General features: G+C 39.4%; 1 pseudogene; it reads right to left on the bottom strand.

Moving 5' to 3' along the window:
• The window catches only part of LOC133099894 (calcitonin receptor-stimulating peptide 1-like), an 86,349-nt pseudogene extending 65,128 nt beyond the window's left edge, over positions 1–21,221 (bottom strand).
• Between the last annotated feature and the right edge of the window lie 3,070 nt (positions 21,222–24,291).

Below are 24,291 nucleotides of genomic sequence, written 5' to 3'. Positions count from 1 at the left end.
TGATGAAGTATCAGTTTCCTTACCTATCAAATGGGTATTATCACCTAATCTACTCATTTCCTATTATTGCCATGAAGATCAGAGTTCATGAAGATGCTGTGCATACAGTATTAAGGCAAGAGAAGAAACAGCAGAGATGTTTCTCCACTCCATGGCTTCCCATGCCATTTCATTTGCACTTAAATGGCAAACTCTACTCAGATCTACAGACTCCATTCCCATGGCGGGGTTCCTGCCTACATCTCCAAGTTCAACTGCTGCCATTCCGCACTGTGTTCACCATGCTCTAGACACACTGGCTTGCTCTCTAGCCTGGGACACACTGAGTCCATCCTTCCCTGTGCAGTTTCTATCTCTTCCACCTGGATTGCATGAGTGCTACATTTTCCTGTGTAATCTGTCTTTTCGTGTGGTTTTGTCACAACTAATTTTAATGGCTGTGGGCAAAGCAGTGACTGGTCAGTATGGAATTAGAAACAAGAAGTATGGAGTTGTGAGTAAAGAGGAAGGAGAGTTATAGAACAGATGATAAGAGGGGAGTGTGGAGTCAAAACTTAACTTTTGCCATGGAAGAGAGACTTGAGCACATGTATGTCTCTCAGGTAGGAGACAAAAAAGGGACATACGTGATGTGGAGGAAAGTGGGATAACTACAGCAAATTCCCTAAGCCCCTTTTAAATGTAATATCCCTTTAAAGAGATAAGATATTTGACTCCTTAAGATTCGGGTTTCCACTTAGTTTCCTTTTTTTACCCCTACCACTTTGTGCCTTCTGTAGTGTAGTGCAAATATCTCCTTATCTATCTGTGCGTAAACTGTGAGCTCACTGGGCAGAGGGGAGCGGTCTTAATTATGATTGTATCCCAGTGCTGAACACAGAATACAGTCTCCATAATTAATGAATACATTTATCTGTTGCCTTTTTGTCTAAGTGACATGGGTACCCTGAAGCAGCATGAATCCTCAATAAATGAGTAAGAAGGAGCTATGAAAAAGAGGTGGCAATGAAGTTAGAGTGATGTGTAAATGCCAGAAAGAAACTTTACCAACTTCGTATTTTGAAGAGAAGAAGCAGGAGCAAACACAGTCTATTTTTTCTCCTCCCTTATAAGTCCTTGTCTGGTATATTTTACAGAGTTATAATCAAAACATCTACATAATTGGATATTTTGTTTCATGAAAGAGTGTTTTGAACATCTCCTTGCTGTATCTCATATTCTTCATAATTATTATTTTGAGAGATGCAGAATATTCTGTCCAGTTAAGGTACTGCAATTTCCTTCACTGTTTTTACTGTCTATTGTTGGACATTTAGGTGTTTTCAATTTCTACTGTTTTAGAGAATGCTAGAATGAAGAGCCTCATACATAGGAATTTGCCCTTTTTAAAAAAAATTATCTCCTCAGTTTAAATTACAGTGAATCAAATTACTGGGTCAAAGGTTATGAATATTTTTATGATTCTCAATACATACTGCCACATTCCTGCTTTATATCCACTGTCAAAGATACTCATCAATTTCACTGTAAACAATGGTACTGCCCCACGCCTTGAGCACCTCTGGCCCCTCCATGACCACGCCCTGCCGGATTTCAGATACTCAGACTCCACCTTTACTTTCACCTACATTGGCGGCCCCAAAAGATGGGCATGTCTAAAATATCTTGAGGAGGACCTTCAAGACGGCAGAGGAGTAAGACGTGGACATCACCTTCCTACCCACAAATACATCAAAAATACATCTACATGTGGAACAACTCCTACAGAACTCCTACTGAATGCTGGCAGAAGACCTCAGACTTCCCAAAAGCCGTATGGCTGACAGGGTCTTGGTGCTCTGGCCGGGTGTCAGGCCTGAGACTCTGAGGTGGGAGAGCTGAGTTCAGGACATTGGACCACCAGAGACCTCCTGGCCCCACATAATATCAATCGGCAAGAGCACTCCCAGAGATCTCCATCTCAACACTAAGACCCAGCTCCACTCAACAACCAGCAAGCTCCAGTGCTGGACACCCCATGCCAAATAACTAGGAAGGCAGGAACACAACCCCACCTATTAGCAAAGAGGCTGCCTAAAATCATAATAAGTTCACAGTCACCATAAAACACTCCACCAGACGTGGTCCTGCCCACCAGAAAGACAAGATCCAGCCTCATCCACCAGAACACAGGCACCAGTCCCCTCCACCAGGAAGCCTACACAACCCACTGAACCAACCTTACCCACTGGGGGCAGACACCAAAAACAAAGGGAACTATGAACCTGCAGCCTGTGAAAAGGAGACCCCAAACACAGTAAGTTAAGCAAAATGAGAAGAAAGAGAAATATGCAGCAGATGAAGGAGCAAAGTAAAAACCCACCAGACCAAATAAATGAAGAGGAAATAGGTAGTCTACTTGAAAAAGAATTCAGAGTAATGATAGTAAATATGATCCAAAATCTTGGAAATAGGATGGAGAAAATTCAAGAAACATTTAACAAGGACCTGGAAGAACTAAAGAGTAAACAAACAATAATGAACAACACAATAAATGAAATTAAAAATTCTCTAGAAGGAATCAATAGCAGAATAACTGAGGCAGAAGAAAGGATAAGTGACCTGGAAGATAAAATAGTGGAAATAACTACCGCAGAGTAAAGAAAAAAGAATGAAAAGACTTGAGGACAGTCTCAGAGACCTCTGGAACAATATTAAACACACCAACATTCGAATGATAGGGGTCCCAGAAGAAGAGAAAAAGAAAGGGACTGAGAAAATATTTGAAGAGATTACAGTTGAAAACTTCCCTAATATGGGAAAGGAAATAGTCAATCAAATTCAGGAAGCTCAGAGTGTCCCATACAGGATAAATCCAAGGAGAAACAAACCAAGACACATATTAATCAAACTATCAAAAATTAAATTCAAAGAAAAAATACTAAAAGCAGCAAGGGAAAAGCAACAAATAACATACAAGGGAATCCCCATAAGGTTAACAGCTGATCTTTCAGCAGAAACTCTGCAAGCCAGAAGGGAGTGGCAGGACATATTTAAAGTGATGAAAGGGAAAAACCTGCAACCAAGATTACTCTACCCAGCAAGGATCTCATTCAGATTCAGAGGAGAAATTAAAACCTTTACAGACAAGAGAATTAAGAGTTAAGAGAATTAAGAGTTAAGAGAATTCAGCACCACCAAACCAGCTTTACAACAAATGCTAAAGGAACTTCTCTAAGGACAGAACACAAGAGAAGGAAAAGACCTACAAAAGCAAACCCAAAACAATTAAGAAAATGGTAATAGGAACATACATATCGATAATGACCTTAAATATAAATGGATTAAATGCTCCAACCAAAAGACATAGACTGGCTGAATGGATACAAAAACAAGACCCGTATATATGCTGTCTATAAGAGACCCACTTCAGACCTAGGGACACATACACACTGAAAGTGAAGGGATGGAAAAAGATATTCCATGCAAATGGAAATCAAAAGAAAACTGAGTAGCAATTCTCATATCAGACAAAATAGACTTTAAAATAAAGACTATTATAAGAGACACAGAAGGACACTATATATTGATCAAGGGATCAATCCAAGAAGAAGATATAACAATTGTAAATACTTTTGCACCCAACATAGGAGCACCTCAATACATAAGGCAAATGCTAACAGCTATAAAAGGGGAAATCGACAGTAACACAATCATAGTAGGGGACTTTAACACCCCATTTTCACCAATGGACAGGTCATCCAAAATGAAAATAAATAAGGAAACACAAGCTTTAAATGACACCTTAAACAAGATGGACTTGATATCTATAGGACATTCCATCCAAAAACAACAGAATACACTTTCTTCTCAAGTGCTCATGGAACATTCTCCAGGATAGATCACATCACGTGTCAAAAATCAAGCCTCGGTAAATTTAAGAAAACTGAAATCATATCAAGTATCTTTTCCAGCAACAATGCTGTGAGACTAGACATCAATTACAGGAAAAATAACTGTAAAAATTACAAACACTTGGAGGCTAAACAATACACTAGTAAATAATCAAGAGATCACTGAGGAAATCAAAAAATACCTAGAAACAAATGACAATGAAAACACAACAACCCAAAACCTATGGGATGCAGCAAAAGCAGTTCTAAGAGGGAAGTTTGTAGCAATACAATCCTACCTCAAGAAACAACAAAAATCTCAAATAAACAACCTAACCTTACACCTAAAGCAATTAGAGTGAGAAGAACAACAACAACAAAAAAAAAAACCCAAAGTTAGCAGAAGGAAAGAAATCATAAACATCAGATCAGAAATAAATGAAAAAGAAATGACGGAAACAATAGCAAAGATCAGTAAAACTAAAAGCTGGTTCTTTGAGAAGATAAACAAAATTGATAAACCATTAGCCAGATTCATCAAGAAAAAAAGGGAAGACACTCAAATCAACAGAATTAGAAATGAAAAAGGAGAAGTAACAACTGACAGTGAAGAAATACAAAGGATCATGAGAGATTACTACAAGCATAAAGTGGACAACCTGGAAGAAATGGACAAATTCTTAGAAAAGCGGAACCTTCTGAGACTGAACCAGGAAGAAATAGAAAGTATCAACAGGCCAATCACAAGCACTGAAATTGAAACTGTGATTAAAAATCCTCCAACAAACAAAAACCCAGGACCAGATGGCTTCACAGGTGAATATTTTCAAACACTTAGAGAAGAACTAACACCTATCCTTCTCAAACTCTTCGAAAATATAGCAGAGGGACGAACACTCCCAAATTCATTCTACGAGGCCACCATCACCCTGATACCAAAACCAGACAAAGATGTCACAAAAAAAGAAAACTACAGACCAATATCACTGATGAACATAGATGCAAAAATCCTCAACAAAATACTAGCAAACAGAATCCAACAGCACATTAAAAAGATCATACACCATGATCAAGAGGAGTTTATCCCAGGAATGCAAGGATTCTTCAATATATGCAAATCAATCAATGTGATACACCATATTAACAAATTGAAGGATTAAAAACCATATGATCATCTCAATAGATGCAGAGAAACTTTTGACAAAATTCAACACCCATTTATGATAAAACCCTCCAGAAAGTAGGCATAGAACTTACCTCAACATAATAAAGGCCATATATGACAAACCCACAGCCAACATCATCCTCAATGGTGAAAAACTGAAACCAGTTCCTCTAAGATCAGGAACAACACAAGGTTGCCCACTCTCAACACGATTATTCAACATAATTTTGGAAGTTTTAGCAACAGCAATCAGAGAAGAAGAAGAAGAAATAAAATGAATCCAAATCGGAAAAGAAGTAAAACTCACTGTTTGCAGATGACATTAAACTATACATAGAAAATCCTAAGGATGCTACCAGAAAACTACTAGAGCTAATCAATGAATTTGGTAAAGTAGCAGGATACAAAATTAATGCACAGAACTCTCTTGCATTCCTATACACAAATGATGAAAAATCTGAAAGAGAAATTAAGGAAACACTCCCATTTACCACTGAAACAAAAAGAATAAAATACCTAGGAATAAACCTATCTAAGGAGACAAAAGACTTGTATGCAGAAAACTATAAGACACTGATAAAAGAAAGTAAAGGTGATACAAACAGATGGAGAGATATACCATGTTCTTGGATTGGAAGAATCAACATTGTGAAGATGACTGTACTACCCAAAGCAATCTACAGATTCAGTGCAATCCCTATCAAACTACCAATGGCATTTTCCACAGAACTAGAACAAAAAATTTCCCAATTTGTATGGAAACACAAAAGACCCCGAATAGCCAAAGCAATCTTGAGAAAGAAAAATGGAACTGGAGGAATCAGGCTCCTGGACTTCAGACTATACTACAAAGCTACAGTAATCAAGACAGTATGGTACTAGCACAAAAACAGAAATACAGATCAATGGAACAGGATAGAAAGCCCAGAGAAAAACCCGTGCAGAGTGGTCACCTTATCTTTGAAAAAGGAGGCAAGAATATATAATGGAGAAAAGACAGCCTCTTCAATAAGTGGTGCTGGGAAAACTGGACAGCTACATGTGAAAGAATGAAATTAGAACACTCCCTAACACCATACACAAAAATAAACTCAAAATGGATTAAAGACCTAAATGTAAGATCAACACTATAAAACTCTTAGAGGAAAACATAGGCAGAACACTCTATGACATAAATCACAGCAAGATCCTTTTTGACCCACCTCCTAGAGAAATGGAAATAAAAACAAAAATAAACAAATGGGACCTAATGAAACTTAAAAGCTTTTGCACAGCAAAGGAAACCATAAAGAAGACGAAAAGACAACCCTCAGAATGGGAGAAAATATTTGCAAACGAAGCAACTGACAAAGGATTAATCTCCAAAATATACAAGCAGCTCATGCAGCTTGATATCAAAAAAACAAACAACCCAATCCAAAAATGGGCAGAAGACCTAAATAGACATTTCTCCAAAGAAGATATACAGATTGCTAACAAACACATGAAAGGATGCTCAACATCACTAATCATTAGAGAAATGTAAATCAAAACTACAATGAGGTATCACCTCACACCAGTCAGAATGGCCATCATCAAAAAATCTAGAAACAAATGCTGGAGAGGGTGTGGAGCAAAGGGAACCCTATTGCACTGTTGGTGGGAATGTAAATTGATACAGGCACTATGGAGAACAGTATGGAGGTTCCTTAAAAAACAAAAAAATAGCACTACTATATGACTCAGCACTGCCACTACTGGGCATATACCCTGAGAAAACCATAATTCTAGAAGAGTCATGTACCACAGTGTTCATTGCAGCACTATTTACAATTGCCAGGATACAGAAGCAACCTAAGTATCCATCAACAGATGAATGGATAAAGAAGATGTGGCACATATATACAATGGAATATCACTCAGCCATAAAAAGAAACGAATTTGAGTTATTTGTAGTGAGGTGGATGGACCTAGAGTCTGTCAAACAAAGTGAAGTAAGTCAGAAAGAGAAAAACAAATACCGTATGCTAACACATATATATGGAATCAAAAAAAAACAAACGTTCTGAAGAACCTAGGGCAGGATAGGAATAAAGACACAGACGTAGAGAATGGACTTGAAGACACTGGGAGGGAGAATGGTAAACTGGGACGAAGTGAGAGTGGCATTGACATATATACACTACCAAATGTAAAATAGATAGCTAGTGGGAAGCAGCTGCGTCGCATGGGGACATCACCTCAGTGCTTTTTGACCACCTAGAGGAGTGGGATAGGGAGGGTGGGAGGGAGACTCAAGAGAGAGGGCATATGGGGTTATATGTATACATATAGTTGATTCACTTTGTTATACAGCAGAAACTAACACAACATTGTAAAGCAATTATACTCCAATAAAGATGTTAAAAAATAAGTAAATAAAAAATTTTAAAAACATAAAGAGCTGTCTTATACTTCAAATGTGAAAGCAACAATGCAAAAACACAAGGAACATGAAAAATCAAGAAAGTATGTCATCCTCAAAAGATATCAATAATTCTCCAACAACTGAGCTCAAAGGTGTGAAACAGCATGATCTAGCTGATAAAGAATTCAAAATAGCTATTTTGAAGAAACTCAGTGAGCTAAAAGAAAACTCAGTAAGACAATTCAATGAAATCTTAAAAAATATATATATGATCAAACAGAGGTTTTTTTCAAAGAGACAGAAACCCATAAAAAAGAAACAAATAGAAATTCTGGGGCTGAATAATTCAAGAAATGAGATGAAGAATGCAATTGAGAGCATCTGTAGTAAAGTAGAGCAGATGGAAGACAGAAAAAGTAGCTTAGAGTTTGAAATAACACAGAGGAAAACAGAGAAAAAAAGAATTTTAAGGGTGAAGAAAGATTGCACCATCAGTGGGAATCCATCCAAAGGACAAATGTCAAAATAACCAGGGTCCCAGAAGAAAAGAGAGATAAGGGGAAGAAGGTTTATTTAAAGGAATAATAGCTGAGAACTTCCCAAACCTGGAGAATGACTTGTACATCCAAGTTCACGAAGCTAATAGATCACCCTGTATTCTCAGTGCCAGAAGACCTTCTCCAAGACACATTATAATAAAACTGTGAAAAATCAAAGATAAAGAAAGAATTCTAAATGTAGCCAGGGGTAAAAAAAGAGTATAACCTACAAAGGAACCCCCAATAGGCTATCCGCAGATTTCTCGGCAGAAACTCTATAGGCCAGGAGAGAGTGGAATGATATATTCAAATAGCTTAAAGATAAAAATTGCCAACCAGAATACTCTATCCCCAAAGTTATCCTTCAGGTATAAAGAAGAAATACTTTCCCAGACAAACAAAAGTTGAGGAAGTTCATCATCACTAGAACTGCCTTGCAAGAAATGCTAAAAGGAGTTCTCAAAGCTGAAATGAAAAGACAAAAATCAGTGACATGAAAACATGAAAGTATACAGCACACTGGTATAGGTGAAAAAAATATGCAGTCAGACTTAGAAAACACTAATTCTATAATAGGATGGCGGGTTAACCACTTAATATAGCATAAAGGATAAAGAGTATTAAAATAACTGTAGTTACTATAATTTGTTAATGAATGTACAATGTAAAGGAGGTAAATTGTGAAATCAAAAATATAAAAAGGAGAAGTAAAAGGGTAGAGCCTTTGAAGGAGGTTGAAGATAAGTTGCTATCAGCATAAAATGGACTGTTTTATCTATGAGATGTTTCACGTAAGCCTCACGGTAATGACAAAGCAAAAATCTAGAGTGGATTCACAAAAGAAAAAAAGAGGGGAAACAGAGCATCCCACTATGGAAAATCAACAGTTTACAAAGGTAAGTAGAAACAGAGGGAAAAAAGAACAGTGCAAATATAAAACAACCAGAAAGCAATCAATAAGATGGCATTACTAAGTCCTTTCATAGCAATAATTGCCTAAATATAAAATGACTGAATTCACCAATCAAAAGGCAAAGAGTGGCTAAATGGATAAAAAAGAAGACCCAACAATATGCTGTCTACAAGAGACTCACTTAGGCATTAAGGACATACATAGGCTCAACGTGAAGAGATGGAAAAAGATATTTCATGCAAGTGGAAACCAAAAGAGTATCAGACAAAATAGACTTTAAGTGACTATGTAACAAGAGACAAAGAAGGTCATTATATAATGATAAAGGGGTCAATTCATCAAGAAGATATAACAATTGTAAATATATACTCACCCAATATCAGAGCACCTAAATATATTAAGCAAATACTAACAGATCTGAAGGCAGAAATAAATAATACAATAATAGTAGGGGACTTCAATAACTCACTTTCAGCAATAGATAGATTATCTAGACAAAATCAACAAGGTGACAATGGATTTGAACCATATGTTAGACCAAATGCACCTAACAGATATCTTTAGAACATTCCATCCAACAGTGGCAGAATACACATTCTTCTCAAATGCACACAGAACTTTCACCAGGATACATCATGTTATAGGACAGAACACAAGTCTCAGTAAATTTAAGAAGATGAAAATCATACTAAGTATCTTTTCTGACCACAATGGTAAGAAACTAGAAATCAATACAAGAGGTAGCTGGAGAATCTGCAAATGCGTGGATACTAAAGAACACTCTCCTGAACAACCAATGGGTCAAAGAAGACATCAAAAGGGAAATAAAAAATATCTCAAAACAAATGAAAATGGAAACACAATGTACCAAAACCTATGAGATGCAACAAAAGAAGTTCTGAAAAGGTTTATAGCAATAAATACATATATTAAAAAATGAGAAAGATCTCTAATAACAACCTAACTTTACATCTCAAGGAACTAGAAAAAGACCATATTCAGCCCAAAGTTAGCAGAAAGAAGAAAATAGCACAGATCAGAGTGGAAATAAATGAAATAGAGAGCAGAAAAACAATTTAAAAAGATGAAAGAAACTAAGAGCTAATTTTTCAGAAAGATAAACAAAATTGACATACTTTTAGTGAGTCTATGAAAAAAGAGAGAAGACTCAAATAAAATCAGAAATGAAAAAGGAGATGTTACAACTAATACAACAGAAATGTATAGGATCACAAGAGACTGCTATGAATAATTATATGGCAAAAAGCTATATAACCTAGAAGAAATGAATAAATTCCTAGAAACATATGGCCTACCAAGAATGAATCATGAAGAAATAGAAAATCTGAACAGATGAGTAAAAAGATTGAATCAGTAATCAGAAACCTCCCCAACACAGAAAACACCAGGACTAGATGCCATCACTGGCAAATTCTACCAAACATTTGAAGAAGAATTAATGCCAGTCCTTCTCAAACTTTTCCAATAAATTGAAGAGGAAGGAACACTCCCAAAATTATTCTACAAAACCAGCATTACCCTGATACCACAGCCAGATCAGGACACTGCAAGAAAGAAAACTATAGACCAATATTCCTGATGAATATAGATGCAAAAATTCTCAAAAAATATTGGGTTGGCCAAAAGTTTCCTTCGGTTTTTAAAGTAAAAATAAAAGACACATTTTTCATTTTCACCAAGAACTTTATTGAACAACATATTCACCGTGTTGTCCCCCTACATTCTGCCATTTTCCAGGCAGCTTCATAAGTCCATCTTCCCAAAACTTTTTATCTTTATGAGCAAAGAACTGTTCCAGGTGCCTCTTACAGTCTTCCAGGGAATTGAAATTTTTTCCATTAAGAGAATTTTGTAAAGACCAAAATAAATGGAAATCCAAAGGTACAATGTCTGGTGAATACGGCAGATGAATCAGAACTTCCCAGCCAAGCTGTAACAGTTTTTAACTGGTCATCAAAGAAACATGCAGTCTTGCGTTATCCTGATGGAAAATTGTGCATTTTCTGTTGACAAATTCTGGATGCTTTTCATTGAGTGCTGCTTTCAGTTGGTCTAATTGGAAGCAGTACTTGTTGGAATTAATCATTTGGTTTTCTGGAAAAAGCTCATAATAGAGGATTCCCTTCCAGTCCCACCCTGTACACAACATCACCTTCCTTGGATGAAGACTGGCCTTTGGTGTGGTTGGTGGTGGTTCATTTTGCTTGCCCCACAATCTCTTCCATTCCACATTATTGTACAGTATCCACTTTTCATCTCACGTCACAATTTGTTTTTAAAATGGAACATTTTTGTTACGTTTAAGTAGAGAATCGCATGCAGAAGTACTGTCAAGGTTTTTTTCGCTTAACTTACGTGGAACCCAAACACCAAAGCGATTAACATAACCAAGCTGGTGCAAATGATTTTCGATGCTTGCTTTGGATATTTTGAGTATGTTGGCTATCTCCCGCGTGGTATAATGTTGATTGTTCTCAATTAATATCTCGATTTGATTGCTATCAACTTCGACTGGTCTACCTGACTGTGGATCATCGTCCAGCGAGAAATCTCCATCACAAAACTTCACAAACCACTTTTGACACGTTCGATCAGTCACAGCACCTTCTCCATACACTGCACAAATCTTTTTTTGCGTTTCAGTTGCATTTTTACCTTTCTTGAAATAATAAAGCATAATATGCTGAAAATGTTGCTTTTTTCTTCCATCTTCAATATTAAAATGACTACACAAAAATTCACCAATTTTGATAAGTTTTTTTTTAAATGCACGCTGATATGACAGCTGTCACAATACAATCTAACAAAATTGTTTCAAATGGAGTTAAAGACAACTAAGTGCTACTGGAGCCATCTTATGGAAAAAAACAAATGAACTTTTTGGCCAACCCAATATTAGCAACCCAAATTGAAGACCACATTAAAAGGATTATACACCATGACCAAGTGGGATTTATCCCTGGGACGCAAGGATGTTTCAATGTACACAAATCAATAAATGTGATACAACACAGTAATAGAATGAAAGATAAAAATTACACAGTTATCTCAATAGATGCAGAAAAAGCATTTAACAAAATACAGCATCCTTTCACAATAAAAATCTACAACAGATTGGGTGTAGAAGGAATATGCCTCAACATAATAAAGGCCATAGATGACAGACCCACAGCTAACATTATACTCAGTGGTGAAAAATTGAAAGGTTTTCCTCTAAATCAAGAATAAGATAAGGGTGGCTACTCTCACCACTCAGATTCAATGTAGTACTAGAGTTCCTAGCCAGAGCAATTAGGCAATACAAAGAAGCAAAAAGCATCCAATTCAGAAAGAAGAATTGTCATTATCCACAAATGATATGAGCTCATATGTAGAAAATCCCAAAGACTCAACCAAAAAACCCTTGTCACTAATCAACGAATTCAGTAAAGTTGCAGGATATAAAATCAATATACAGAAATCAGTTGCATTTCTATACACCAACAGTGAAACATCTGAAATTTTACAAAACCTATCCCATTCACAATAACATTTAAAAAAAATAAAATACCTAGGAATAAAATTTAACTAAGGAGGGGAAAGATCTATATAACAAAAACTACAGGACTTTGTTGAATGAAACCAAAGATGACAAACAAATAGAAAGACATCCTGTGCTCATGGATCAAAAGAATTAATATTGTTAAAATGTCCATACTACCCAAAGCCATCTATATATTCAGTGCAATCCTTTTCAAAGTCCCAATGGCATTTTTCACAGAAATGTTTTTTAAAAACTTAAAATTTGTATGGAACCACAAAAGACTCCAAATAGCCAAAGCAATCATGAGAAAGAACAAAGCCAGAGGCATCATGCTTCCTGATATCAAACTACACTACAAAGCTCTAGTAATACTGGCATAAAAATGGAATACAGAGATCAGAATGCAACCCTCACATAAACAGAAAACTAATACTTGACAAGAGTGCTGAGAACACCCAATGTGGAAAGTCTCTTTAACGAATGGTGTTGGGAAAACTGGATAACCACATGCAGAAGAATGAAACTGGACCCCTATCTTATACCAATCACGAAAACTAACTTGAAATGGATAGAAGACTTAAACATAAGACCTGATACTGTAAAACAACTAGATGAAAACCTAAAGAAGAAGCTCCTCAACATTGGTCTTAGCAGTGATTTTTTGGATATGATGCCTAAAGCACAAACAACAAAAGCAAAAATTAACAAGTGGAACTACACCAATCTTAAAAGCTTCTGCACAGCAAAAGAAACAATCAGCAAAATCAAGAGACAACCTACAGAATAGGAGAGAATACTTGCAAACCATCAATTGGAAGAGTTAATATTAACAATGTATAAAGAACTCATAAAATTCAATAACAAAACTCAAACAATCCAACTTAAAAAATGGGCAGAGTAACTAAATAGACATTTTTCCCAAGAAGGCATACAGATGGCCATCAGGTACATGAAATGATGCTCAGCATCACTAATCATCAGGGAAATGCAAATCAAAATCATGAGATATCACCTCACACCATTCAGAAGACAAGAGATAACAAGTATTGGCAAGGATGTGGAGAAAAGGGAACCCTTGTGCACTAGTTGATGGGAATGCAAATTAGTGAAACCACTATGGGAAACAGTACAAAGATTCCTCAAAAGATTAAATATAAAACTATCATATGATCCCACTTCTGGATATTTATTCAAAGGAAAAGAACTCACTGTCTTGGAAAGGTATGTCATCCCTATGTTCACTGCAGCATTATTTGCAATAGCCAAGACATAGAAACAACCTGAGTGTCCATCGATAAATGAATGGATAAAGATAATATGAGATCGATAGATAGATCTCACATTACTAAAATGTAAATATTATTGTCTTGAAAAAGAAGGAAATCCTGCGATCTTTGATAATAAGGCTGGACCTTGAGGACATTATGCGAAGTGAGGTAAGTCAGTCAAAGAAGAACAAATACTGTTGATATAACTTATATGTGGGAATCTAAAAAAGCCATACTCTTAAAAACAGAGAGTAAAATAGTGATTACCAGGGGCTGGGTTATGGAGGAATAGATGTTGTTTAAGGGTACAAACTTGCAACTAGTAGATAAATAAAACCTTGAGAGCTAATGCACAGTGTAGTGATTATAGACAACAATACTGTATTATAGACATCAACTTAACTAAGAGAGTAGATCTTAATTATTCCCACCACAAAAAAGAAATGATAATTATGTGATGTGGTAGAGATGTTAGCTAACACTACAATGGCAATCATGTTGCAATATATAAACGTATCAAATCAACATGTGTACACCTTAAACTTACACATGTTGCATGTCAGTTATATCTAAATAATAAAACAAGAAAGTTCTCAAATCAACAAACTAATTCTACAACTCCAAGAACTAAAAATAAAAACAAACTAGGGAATTCCCTGGTTGCCTAGTGGTTAGGATTCCAGGCTTTCAGTGCTGTGGCCTGGGTTCAATGCTTGGTCAGAGAACTGAGATCCCGCAAGCCACACAGCGCAGAAATATGCCAAGAAATATTATTCAGCCTTAAAAAGGAAGGAAATTCTGACATACGCAACAATGGATGAACCTTGAGGACATTATGCTAAGTGAATAAGCCAGTCACAAGAAGATGAATACTGTATGCTTCCACATATATGAGGTAATTAGAATAGTCAAATTCATAGAGACAAAAAGCAGAATGATGTATTGTCAGGAGCTAGGCATAAGGGGAAGGGGAATTTAGTGTTTAATGGGTATAGAATTTGAGCTTTGCAAGATGAAAATAGTTATGGAGATGGATGGAGGTTAGGGTAGCACAAAATTATGAATGTATATAATACCACTGAATGGTACAACTAAAAATAGTTGATAGTAAATTTTATGTGTATTTGACCACAATTTTTTTTAAGTTTTTTAAATGGAAGGAATCACCAGTGTTAGGTATTAAAGATAAGTTAGCACTGACCTGAGACTTTCTTTGGTATAAAAAGAAGGATCAAAACCTTTAGAATGCAGAACAAATACAAAAAGGTAATTCTTGATTTGGGCTCTTTTCTAGATCTTCATCTTAAGAGACTGGTTTAAGGCTTCTTTTCCTGTTCCTTACCCCTTTTTGATTCCAACCCTTCTCTCTGCTCAATCTCAGTGTACAATTTCCAAACTTCTTCTCATTGTGCAGTCTCAAACAGGCACACTTACCTCTAACAGCTTGTATAAGGAATCTGTGCATCATTCTCTTTTTTTGTAAAATACAGGTATTAAGTTAATTAGCATCCTCTAAGTACTGAGTGCTATGTGAGGCACTCTGAAGGCTATAAAGAAAAAATAAACAACCCCTGCCCTTAAGGTTCTTAGAATATATGAGAGGAGACATAAATGTCCACCAACTATACTATCATATAATCTGAGCTATAATCATAATGTGGTTAAACCTTGCTGCTCTAAGTGTGGTCTTCAGTCTAGCAGCATTGGCATAATTAGAGTTTCCAGAATTGCAGAATCTCTGGCCCCAGCCTGCTCCAGGTTTGAGAATTCATGAGAATGATAACTTGGGCTCAAGTCCTTGGTTCCAGCTTCCTCTAACTTTGTGTTACTCCTGAGGCTGTGAATAAGAAATGCCCGAGGTATACAAGAGATAAGGATGTAAGTTGGGGGACTTAGCAGCCTATTACCTCTCTTGTTTTTGCACAAGGCTAGCTTGATAGAGTGAGATGTCCAATAAGAGAAAGGAGCACTGAACTGTGGGCTCACAACATTTTTACCCTCAGCCACAACAGCAGATAGAAATCATTTATCTACTGTGTATGTCTATAATTTTACTATTTGGCAAGTCACATCACTCATGCCTAATGTCCAAACTTTGGGGCTTGCAACTCATGCCCTGGGATAATAGCCCCTTGTGATGTTTAGTTTTATGTGTCATCTGGGAAAGGATATAATGCACAGTTATTCAATCAAACATTAATTTAGGTTTTAGCTGGGAAGGTGTATTTTGTAGTTCTATAATAGGATAACTTTAAGCAAAGATTATTCTCAATAATGTGGGTGAGCCTCACCCAGTCACTTGAAGGCCTTAAAAGTAAACACTGATATTTCCCTGAGGAATAAGAAAGTCTTCCTCCAGACTGCAGTGCTGATGAGAGTAACATCACCAGGATGGCGACATAGGTCACTCCTGACTTCGTTACCCCCACAAGAAGAACAACTAACAACTATTTGTGAACAAAGACACCACTGAGAGAATCCTAGAACATGGTGGTGAGGCTGACGCACCCACACTGTGCTGCGGAGACCAGGACACATGACATCAGAAGGGTAAGAGGAATGGCTACATGCCAACTGCATTACCCCTCCCCCAGGCTGGGGCAGCACCATGCTGAGAGGTCTCCCCTGAGCCTGCAGTTCCTCCAGTGGAAAAGAGAGCCCACGGTGGCCATCCAGATCTCCCGGCATTAGGGGTCCCTTCCTGGGAGCCCCCACTCTGGTCTTGCCCACAGGGATTATGGGGGAATCTGTGGGGCTTGACTACTGGGAATCTGATTGTGATGAAGAAGGAGGAAGTCCAGCTAGAGACTTAATAGTAAAGAAAATATGATTTCTTTAAAACCCCAACAATCAATACCTAGTCTTGGCTGCAGAAATGTGGTCTCACTCATAGCGAGTTCTCCCTGGAGGGTCAGCCCAAGTATGAATCTCTTGATCTCTTCTCTTCACCAGATGAATCAAGAGAGAAGAGAATGTGAATTCTACTCACACTTGGAAAAATTTTCTAAGAGTCAAAGTGATCCAAAGATAGACTGAGCTAAGTCAGGAGATAGTGACATCCAGTTTTCGAAAATAAGCTAGTAGACCACTCAGGGTGTTATAGAATAATTCAAGCATGAGGGTTGGTCTACATGATCTTAATGGTTTCTTCTCACCATAAGAATCTTAGAGGCAGAAAGAATGATGTGAAAGAGTAGCTATAGGATGGAGAGCATTGAGAACTCAGAGAGAGAAATAGGCTGCTGGTAAAAAGCATTCAATAATGAGGAAGAACAGAAGGACTTAATTTTGTTTGGAGTGGAAGCAGCTTATGCCATTGCACCTAATATGATCTGGGCTTGGGAACCAGGGGAAAGAAGTCTGACAATGCATCCTTTCTGGGAACTGTGACTTCCAACTTGACTCAGGTCTGCTCATCTTGAAAGTGCTTTCCAGATTTTGTGACTGAACCAAAGTTATCAGGGTTTGGATGGATGTTAGTTATCTATTGCTGTGGGGCAAATCACCTAAAAACTTAGCAGCTCAGGAGAACAAATATCTATTATCTCACACAGTTTCTGAGGGCAGGTTATCTGGGAGAGGCTCAGCTGGGTGGTTCTGGCTCAGGGTCTCTCTTGAGGTTGCTGTCCAGCTGTCAGCTAGGTCTGCAGTCATCTCCAGCCTCAAATGGGGCTGAAGAATCCACTTATTTTATTTTTTCAATTTTTATTTTATAGTGGAGTATAGTTTATTTACAGTGTTGTATTAGTTTCAGGGTTATAGCAAAGTGATTCAGTTATACCTATACATTTATCTATTCTTTTTCAGATTCTTTTCCCATATAGGCTATTATAGAATCTTGAGTAGAGTTCCCTGTGCTATACAGTAGGTCCTTGTTGGTTATCTATTTTATATATAGTAGTGTGTATATGTTAATCCCAAACTCCTAATTTATCCCTCTCCCTCACCATTTTCCTTTGGTAACCATAAGTTTATTTTCTATGTCTGTGGGTCTATTTCTGTTTGTAAGTAAGGTCCTTTGTAACTTTTTTTTTTAGATTCCACATATACGCGATGTCATATGGTATTTGTCTTTCTCTGTCTGACTTCACTTATTATGATAATCTCTAGGTCCATCCATGTTGCTGCAAATGGCATCATTTTATTATTTTTTATGGCTGAGTAATATTCCATTATATATGTACCACATCTTCTTTACCCATTCATCTGTTGATGGACATTTAGGTTGCTTCCATGTCTTGGCTATTGTAAATAGTGCTACAGTGGACATTGTAGCATGTATCTTTTCAAATTATGGTTTTAGAGAGTCCACTTCTAAATTCACTCATTTGATTATGGACAGGACTCCATTCCTCGCTGGCTATTGGCCAGAGACCTTCATTCCTAGACACATAGACCCCTCCATAGCCTGCTTGAATGGCCTCATGACATGGCATCTGGCAGCCCACAGAGGAAGTAATCCAAGAGAGGGAAACGTGAGCAGGTGAGTGAAACAGTACCCGTAAAGGAAGCAGGACTATTACCTAGAATATAAAAGATTTCCTACAACTGAGTAAAACGAACAAAAGCTGCCCAATAAAATATGGGCAAAGTATTTGAACGAAAATTACACAAAAGAAGATAAACAAATGACCAATAAACACATGAGAAGATATTTAATTTTCACTAGTCATTAAGGAAATAAAAAGTAAAACCTACAATGAGATACTATTCCAGAGTCATAAGAATGGCTAAAATTAAAAGACTAAAAATACCAAGCATTGTCAAGGATGTGCAGAGCAAGCTGAATGATCATACATTATGATCAAGTAACTTATACCTTATGTAAGTTGATTTTAAAAATAAGAAAAAAGTTCAAAATATGTAAACTAACATTTTTTAGAATTGCAAGGGATAGGTCACAGAGATAGAATAATACTTGGAAACTTTATTGCCCTCTACCCAGACAAAAAAAATATATATGAATAACATAATCACTTTAATTACATATAAACAAAGATATATGTGTAGATAGTTACAGCTACCAAATTTTATACCTGAGGGAAAATACTTCATTTTCTGATATCTTTTAATCATTTATGGGAAAGGATCATATAATAAACCTCATAGAAAATCTCAATTAATTTCCCAAGTCAAAAATTAATAGATATTACTTTCTCAAACCTCAGTGCAAAACCTGGAACTGAATAAGTGAAGTATAGTTTTAAAAGTTATTTTAAATTTTAAAATACTCTTCTATATAACTTTTGAGTCAAAGTGAAAATCAAAACAAAAACTATAGACTATTTTAAATATGAGATCTTTACATATCATAACATGTCAATGGTTAAAGATGAACTCAGAGAACTAAATTAGAGCATTACATAGTTTCATAATTTACTTATTAACTCAACAAATATTTATTGAGGGCCTATCGTGTTCTATGGAATTTTCTAAGTTCCAGGGATATAGCCAAGGATACATGTAACTTCCCTCATAGAGTTACATGCTGGTGGAAGGACACAGACAAAAAAAGAAAAAATATATAATATATAATATTTTAGATAGTGGTAAGTTCTGTGAATAAAAAGTTAAGCTGAATAATCAGGAGATAGAGAGTAATCTGAGAAGGAATGTAATTTTATATATGGTGGTCAGGAAAGTCTTCTCTGAGATGATTCATCAGGGTTCTAAAGGAAGGGAGGAAATCAGGCATGCAGACTTTTGGGGAACAGCATTTTAAGCAAAAAAATAAATAAAAATAAGTAAATGCAAAGACCCTGAGGAAGCTGGGAGTGAAACAAGCAATGGGTTATTTTGCAAGAGAGCAGAGACATGATATGCCTCAGATCATGTAGTACCTCAGACACAGAAGGAACCAGAGAGTTGACTACAACACAAAAGAGAAGAAGACTTAACTCCATTCATTCAAAAAATATTTATTGAGTACTGCCTTGTGCCAGGCATACTCTTCAGTGTGTAGGGGATTCAGCAATTAACAAAAGAGCCATATTTCTGCCCATATGCAACTTACACTGTTTACAGGATGGGATACACATAACAAATTAAATAAAATATATATTATGATAGTAGCTAATAAGTGGTAAAGAGGTGAAAAGAAAAAAACAAAGAGGGACTTCCCTGGTGGTCCAGTGGTTAACACTCCGTGTTTCCACTGCAGGGGGCGTGGGTGACTCAATCCCTGGTCAGGGAACTAAGATCCCGCGTGCCATGGGGTGTGGCCAAAAGAAAAAAAAAAAAAGGAAAGAAAAGGTTAGATTGGGTTGGCAGGGTGAGGTACAATTTTAGAAAGGATAGCCAGGGTAGGTGACATTTGAATAAAGATCTAGAGGGGGAATTCCCTGGTGGTCCAGCGGTTAGGGCTCCACGCCTCCATTGCAGGGGGCATGGGTTCAATCCCTGGTCTGGAAACTAAGATCCCACATGCCACGTGGTACATGCTGCTTGGCAGGGCCAAAAAAAAAAAAAAAAAGATCTGGAGAACACGGGGCCATAGGATAACAATTCTTCAGAGAGGTACCAATACCCCTGATCTGGATGAGGCAGGGCGCCTCACCTGGAGCCCTCTGTCTTCTGCTTCTTCGCCAGCTCAAGGGCCTTCCTGTCCTCACAGTCATACACCATTGCAGCCAGTAGGAGGCGGAACTCCTCCCCAGTAAATGTAGCAGGATCAAAACGACTATCAAAGGCTGACCTAGGGAGGGGAAGCAAGCCCAACACCAGTTCTGAGCCCCTACCTAACCCCTTCCCAGGATAAGCAGCCAGGTTTCCTGGTTTCTGCAACTTCCCCTGAGGTTGTGGCTGCCCCAGCTCTCAGTGGACAGGGCATAGGCCAGTGTCCATCCAAAAATGCTCCTTCACCAGGATTTAGGCTCTGGTGTGACCTAAAAGAAGTGGTTTGCTCCAAGTGGATCATATAGGCTTGTGAAAGCTGATGGTTAGATTTTCAGGAATTTTATGAGCTTAGTGTTAAATATAGCCATTATTAAAAATTAAGTGATAATGATAGTTTGAATCTGAAAATCATTTCACTTTAATGTAATTTGAATGAGGGTGAGAAATTAGATGTATAGGTAACATATCAGATTTAATAACAAATTTATTGGCAAAGTAGTTAGCAGATAGGATGCAATCTATTTCTCAAATTGTGGTTAAATTAGTAAATAGGTTTGCTGAAGATACAAATATTTGGTAAAAAGCAATGTTATATGAAATTTACAATAACGAGTACTGTATATCTTATGTGTGTTTGTACACTGTGTGCTACACATCTTTGTCTCATAAACAGTTTATGATAAACTTATATACATGTTTACATTCATACATTACCACTCCCCCCACCCACAACCCCACCAAGAGCCAGATGCAGCACAGCACAACTGAGAACATAGAATTTTATGATCCAGGGACAGAGGGAGGTGGGAGCGCTCCTGGCAGAGCTGTCTCACCTGAATGGCGCTGAGTGGAGCATGCCTGCCTGGTACAAGACCAGGATGCTGAGGACCAGGAAGGGGGGGAACTTCCAGAAGCCCATGACGACTCTCTGCAAGGGAAGAATAACAGCACCTGGAGCAATAACAAATTCCATGAGCCCACAGACCCAGGCTCTGCTCCTGCCTCTGCCCCTAACTCCCTGGCGTCCTGGCTTCAGGCTGGACGTCTCACTCCGCTTCACCATCGTTCCCTCCTCAGGCAAGTGGACTGCTGGAAGATCCAGTAAGGCTGCAGCATGCTTGGTTTAGCAAAGAAACCTAGTGGGACAACTGGGTGAGGAGGTCTTGGTCCATAGCCCCCGCCCCATCACTCCACTCACTCTCACATACAACCTGTTGGTCAGGACTCCTGGAGGACAGAGTCCGAGTACCTGTCACCACAGCTTTTCCCACTGTGCAACCCAGAGCTGTCCTCCTGGTGCTGGGCTTTTGCACATACATGGAGGGGGGAGGGGATTACCGAGGACAAATTTCTGCGGTTGGAATCCCTGAGAAACTGAAGAACCACATTCTACTGCTCAGCTGCTCCACACTTCGGTAAAGAGTACCCTGCAAGAATCAAGCTGGAAGAGTCTCAAATTGGGACCCAGGACTTAAACTGGGAAAAAAGTTCCCAGAACCCGCAACGGGGGCTTGCGTTTAATGGCTGCCTGCCCCTCAGTCACTGCACCTATTTGCCACCCGCTTGTGCTGGCCCAGGTTCCGAAGCATTTCCCGCGGTCCGCTGGGCACAAGACGTGATCCGTGAGAGCACCATCGGCACAAAACTATTCCTGTGTCCAGATCTGCTTGCAGTGCCAGGGGAGCTCCAGCATCCCAAACTGACCTAAGCACGTGTGCTGCGGGAAAGGAAACTGGAGCCCGCCTCAGCGCGGGGAGAGTGAAGCAGGGAGTGCGTGAACTGAGACCATCCAGTGTTACCTGTGGAAGGAGCCTGGGATGCATTGCAGAGTAATGCAGGTTGTGTGAAATGACCTAGACAGAAGTGAGCGTAGCATTTTGAGACTGGAAGAGATCAGCTAAGAAAAAGTAATGGAGAGAGAGAAGGAAGAGAGGGGAGAGAGAGAAAAACAGAATCCCAGCTAAGCAGGAATCTCCGGGCTTACCTGGCAGCAGGAACCAGGTGGCTTGGAGCAGAGGAGGGAGCAGTGGCAGTAGCTTTGGCTTCAGGCGATGGCACTGTGGCAGAAGTGGCAGTGACACTCGAGCTGGGCAGTGCGTCTGATGCCTCCTAACACCAGCGGCTGCTCTTATTCCTGCTGCTCTGGGTCTGGGGTGGTCCAGGAGCTCTGGGCAACCAATGAGGGGAAGGATCTGAGCCCCAGAAGGATTGTGTCATCACTTGCGTCCAGAACCTGGAGCATCCAGAAGGACCACCCCACTTGTATTTGCATTGAAGTCATTGATGGCGGGGGCGGCAGGGGACGTGGGGGGGTTGGTGAGGACCAACGAAAAACACGAAAAGTGAGTAGGAATTTGAGGACAGTTTGACGTCATGGTTAACTTCAGCTGTTCGGTTTCTCGGGTTTTTAACACGCACGTGTCCCACTCCATCCCCAGCTGTGCGATCTTGTCGGGCAGAGTCCAGCATTACAAGGAACCCTGTCTCCCCTAGGTCTGACCGCAGACCTCCGTGGAAGTGCAGCTTCGAGGGTTAATGCACAGTAGAGTTGATGATTCTGTGCCCAAGGAGGGGGTCTGATTCAGGCAGCTGGAATCACGCACAGGAGGACAGGGCGTGTGGGTATCAGACACAGGGGATCAAGAACTTTGTCACACTGGAACTCTGTTGCAGCTGTGCCTTTTCCAGGTGGAAACATCGTGGGCTAGTAACTTCTAGTGCCTCAGTATACTTATCTTTGAAATGGGGATCATATTCTCATCTTGAAGGAATGTTATCATTAGTAAGTATGTACCTGTTATCTGCCCAGGTGGGGATCTAGAAGTGCTTACCAGGGAAGTTCATAGGGGATTCCGTGGGATCGCAACCCATCTTCCCAATCAGCACCCTGTGCAGCTGCCTGGAGTCATGCTGGTTGGTCCATCATGTGGGTTAAGGAGGGGCTGGATGCACTGCTGGGCCTGAGCAGGGAAGTGCAAGGCTAAAAGCTTCCAAGCGGACCTCTAGCCCCACGCCTCCTCCCCCGCCATTCATCACCTAAAGTTGAGCCTCCTTCTCGAACCATTTGCCCAGCTGCCCCTTGCTTCCGGCTGCTGTTTGCCAAGATGTTCCAGTGACCTGTGATTCCAGCCCTGCACCCACGTCTACTGCAATTCAGTCCTCTTCTAGAAAGCCCGCCAAGCTTGATGGTGCTAAAGAGTCCAGCAGAGTGCAATTTCGCTCTCACTTCAGTCATACTCTTACGCACACACGAACTCAGTACGTTCTCCAGACATGTGCCCACTCCCAAAGCACAGGCACTCACAAAATGACACTGGCGCTCAGGGGCATCCAGGTGATGCTCACAGTACCGCCCTAAGTATGCTCAGAGCGGCATGGTTAGGACCTGCGTCCACGAAACCTGCACCGACCCTCAGTAAGTGTGCTCTGTAAAGCCCAATTACTCAGCACCTCGACCCGCCTACACCCTGCCCAGCACGTTTCTGGATCTCTCTGTCGGAGCTCCTGCTCTAAGCCTTCCAGGAAGGTCTGAGGTGCTGACTTGCTGTCCTCAGCAGATAGAATGCAGAAAACGAAGCTTCTCACTGTCCGCAGTATCGCTGGGTCTGAGCACATAGCGCAAGATCCAAGCAGCCTGTAGAGACCCTCCAGCGCGGCAAGCACTGCGGCGGCATCGCGGGGCGGTGGAATAAAACACGGATCCCAGGTAGCTGGTTTTCTCAGGCGGAACTGAAACTAGCCGAAACGAGCCACGAGTGACCCGAGCCACAGGTCCACGCCCCAGACCTCAGTGTCAAGAAGCTTCAGTGTTTTGTTCGACACGGCGGCTGCCTCGCGGCACATCTCTTCTCCTTGCAGGTTGGTGGTCTCCGGGCTCAGGACACCTAACTTCCAAGATGCCCTTATTCCAATTTTCTGCTTCTTAACCGCAGCGGTGGCACTGATGCAAGCGAATAAAACCTTGGGGCAGGGGAACTGGATATCTGAAA

Source organism: Eubalaena glacialis, chromosome 10 (assembly GCF_028564815.1).
Source record: "Eubalaena glacialis isolate mEubGla1 chromosome 10, mEubGla1.1.hap2.+ XY, whole genome shotgun sequence".
NCBI lineage: Eukaryota > Metazoa > Chordata > Mammalia > Artiodactyla > Balaenidae > Eubalaena > Eubalaena glacialis.
The sequence above is the reverse complement of the archived record's forward strand: the minus strand, read 5'-3'. Positions and strand labels throughout refer to the sequence as shown.